Consider the following 3719-nt stretch of genomic DNA (forward strand, 5'->3'; position numbering starts at 1 on the left):
TGGTTTTCTATATATTTTTTGAATTCACACCTGAGCATTTTTACATATAATTTGCATTTTATTTCCAAATGTGTCATTTCCATACGTAGTTCCTCTTTTTGACTTTGGCTTCACATGCTCACTGCATGCAAACATTAGATTTAAATGGATACATTTCAAAGGAAATAAAAAAATAATAACTTGTGCACATGTAGGCCAAGTTTTTCTTTTTTTTTTTTTCTAAGCAGATCAAAATAGTGCAAATTTACACAGCCATTACTTCTTTGGGTCAAATATGATATAAACAGGTGGCAAAATTCAGAGAAAAATCTGAAAACAAAATCAAATTAATTTCTATTTATAAAACGTTAAGTTTAAAATTAGCTTAAGTGCATAAATATAACATTTTTAACTTGTGTAACTTTAAGGCATTTGTTTGCTCTTGAGTGCTAGAAAAACTGGAAAATGTTTTAATAAAAAAAAAAAAAAATATATATATATATATGTGTGTGTGTGTGCACATGAAACTTAGCAAGAATCAAGAAATCGTAGCATCTACCTTCCACCGACAGGGGGCTCCACTCTTGCGAGTTACTAACAACTGTACCCTACACAGTCTGAGCAAGATGGTGTGCAGCATTAACTTTTTGCTCATATTTCCCAAAAGGAAATATTTTTTTTATTGTTTTACAGCTGGTGGGACCTTAAAAAATACAAGTTTTGGCCATTTAAACGGAGGAGGAAAACAGTTGGAAAGTATTGTTCTGTGTGCTTCATTTACGCCAGGTGTGCAGTTGTAGAGACGCGTCTAAAACATGACAGAGTTCAGGAAAAAAAAAAAAAAAACTGCTGTGAGAGAAAACGACGAGCTAATTTTCAAAAGCAGGAATTTTGCGAGGTGAGCTTAGACTTTGAGAGTAAAAATGGATGAAAATAGCTTTCCTTTTTACGGAAAATTGTCACCGTAAATATTTTAAAACACATAAGCTGTTCACTACGGAGCAGAGCGTGGTCAGCTGTTTGTGAAGCTTTAAATCGAAGTTGCTTGGTGTGCTGTCAGCGGATGTATTAAACGGAACAAAATGTGAATTTGGACTTTTTTAAACTGAGTTTTAATTTGTAAACATACGACTACATGAGTTGCTGTTTTTTAATCATTCCCTGTTGGCTCTGGTTTGTTTAATATTTTTGTGCTAACAGCAGCAGCAGCTAACTCCCCGTTCTGTGTACTGACTTCATTTTAAGTCCACAATTACAGAAAATATCACAAACCATTCAATAGTAGACATCCTACACAGATATTTAGATCATTTATATGCGTTGATTATTACTGTGGCTGAGTGGAGTATCACAATTTCTGTAGTTTAATCAGCAAGTTAAAAATACAATCAAGTTTTAAAGAAGTTTAGTATGAATATAGATTTATTCTATTAAAATATTTCCATAATTTCTCTACTTTAAAATATAAGGTGGTGACACCATCTAAACAAATGCCTATAAAATATGCTACTTCAGTGGTTATGACAACAGTACTTGTGCATGTGTTTGACAGCTGATTGCCTACATTTTACTTGTCCAAAAATGATGAGGCTGTTTATATGCCTAACATTTTCAGAAATACGTTGTCAAATGAAATTAAGAAATAATCCTGGAAATGAGTAAAAGGAACTCGTCTGACCGACTTTTATTTCATATGTTGATTGGTCAACTTGCCATGGTGGAACAACCAGTGTAAAGATTTATGAACATGTTTAAATATGTTTAAAGTTACCTGCAAAACATTAGGGATACAAGTTTTACACGTTTAACTGTGCTATCTTTTGTAAAAAAAAAAAAAAAAAAAAAATCCTTAAAAATATTGTTACAAACTCAAATATATGCTATAAATTACATTTTTAAAAATAGATTAAAAATGCCTTTGAGAAACCTTGTCATTGACCCATTTAGCTTGAGAAAAAAGTTTTTCTTTAAAGGAAAAGCTGGCTATAGCTGACTTGTCTGCTAGCAACATAGTTCATTATACATTTTTTCCAGTGGATGAAGAAATTCTCAACATTTAGGACGCATGACATTTATTGTCGTTTGAGACTCCTGACAATGTAATGCTTTGGATTGTGTTTAAAATAAAAACCATCGTTGCTTTTAACTCATTCAGTTTTTTTCCTCAGAATCTCAATCTCTACACTCGCTCTGTTTGTTTTTCCTTTTGTTTTTCTTTTTACAGTGCTGAAGACAACGCCCAGATGCTGTCACACTACCCCGCCAACCTTATCCTGATGGCCTTTACAAACTTCTGAGGAGAAAATGATGCGTCTCCCCGCAGAAGTTCAGACAGGTTCTGTATCTGTCGAGATACGTTTCTTTTGAAGAGACAACCTACAAATGAAGCTCAAATAATCCTCTTCATTCTTTTTGCATTATCTTTGTTTGATGTTTCGCTTGTTTTTTTTTGTTTGTTTGTTTTGCAGGGAAACATTTGCAGACACACCACCTGGATCCCTGACTGGCAGGTACACACGTGCTGTTGTAGCTGAAAAGTTCGACAAATGGCTGTCCAGCTCCCGTTGAGGAAGGTATCCGTCAGCAGATCAGACATTTATCAAAAATGATTTCATATTTTTATTTAGTTGGAGGATGTTTTTAAACCTTGTAAACAGACTATAGAACTGATTCTAGAGCTGGAATCGATGAAAATTGTCCACTTTTTCACAAACTTAAAACAGCTCCTCTGATTTCTGCAGTCCAGATTACTTTATGTCATACATTAATTTAATTTTAAATTGTGGATTCTTACTTATATGAGCATGTGCCTTTCCAAATTCAGTCCAATCAGCTACATTTACCACAGGCGAACTTCATTTAAGATGTAGACGCAGCTCAGTTTTGAGCTTCATGGTAAATGCTGTGAGCACTTATTTAAAATGTATTTTCTTGTTTTCTCTATTTTTCATCAATTTTCAGAAAAAACTTATTTCCATGTTATAATGGGTTATTTGTGTGTCAAATTTTGTGGAAAGATGTTGATTTAATACAATTTTGGAATAAGGCTGTCACACAAAATGTGGAAAAAATGGAAGTGCCAGCACATTAATGTGCTTCAGAAATTCACAATTTTGCTTTGTGCTGGTGGATATTTTGATTGAAACTTTGCTCACTTTGACCGGCTGCTTAAATCTAGAAAATATGCAAGTTTCCAAATGTTTCTGTGGCTAAAAAGATAATCTCCATCTTAGACTCGGAAAGTGCACTTTACATATAGTTAGATTCTGTGGCCCTGGGTTGAAACGCGGCGTTCGGCGGGAGCACAATGAGAGCGATGATGTCCTAACCATGAATAATGCATATTCATGGCCTGGATACAAAAAAGTATGAGTGGAAGCCCAATATGTTTTAATGAGCCTGGTTCCCAGGGTGAGCGACTAAATTTCTCATTTGAGTTCCAGACGTAGAAGGTTAAAGGAGCCGTGGTGTGCCAAAGACGGATAGAAATGGAGGAGAAAGCAATATGTGGTTTCAGCCGAGAAAAATGCGTCTTTTTCTTTTGCTTTGAGCTCCTGTGTAGATCATGCTTCCTACACAATAAGCATCCAATGTGCTTGCATATACGCTTTTTTTTTCATTGTTGTCATTGTTGCATAATTCATAAAGTATTCCTCCGCGTGTGGAAAATGAATTTTGCTGCGTTCTTTTAATCTATCCAGGTTATTTGCAAAGTTAATTGAACAATGGGGAAAGCTCTC

General features: G+C 34.6%; 1 long non-coding RNA gene across 1 annotated transcript; it reads left to right on the top strand.

Annotated features, from left to right (window-relative positions):
• Positions 1–602: 602 nt before the first annotated feature.
• Positions 603–3053, top strand: LOC106940374 (uncharacterized). The gene is made up of 3 exons (XR_001423074.1): positions 603–877; positions 2204–2314; positions 2448–3053. It is a non-coding gene; the product is annotated as an uncharacterized LOC106940374 (long non-coding RNA).
• The last annotated feature ends 666 nt before the right edge of the window (positions 3054–3719 follow it).

This window comes from Poecilia latipinna, unplaced genomic scaffold (genome assembly GCF_001443285.1).
Source record: "Poecilia latipinna isolate Pla-1442-1.1 unplaced genomic scaffold, P_latipinna-1.0 Scaffold3198, whole genome shotgun sequence".
Taxonomy (NCBI): domain Eukaryota; kingdom Metazoa; phylum Chordata; class Actinopteri; order Cyprinodontiformes; family Poeciliidae; genus Poecilia; species Poecilia latipinna.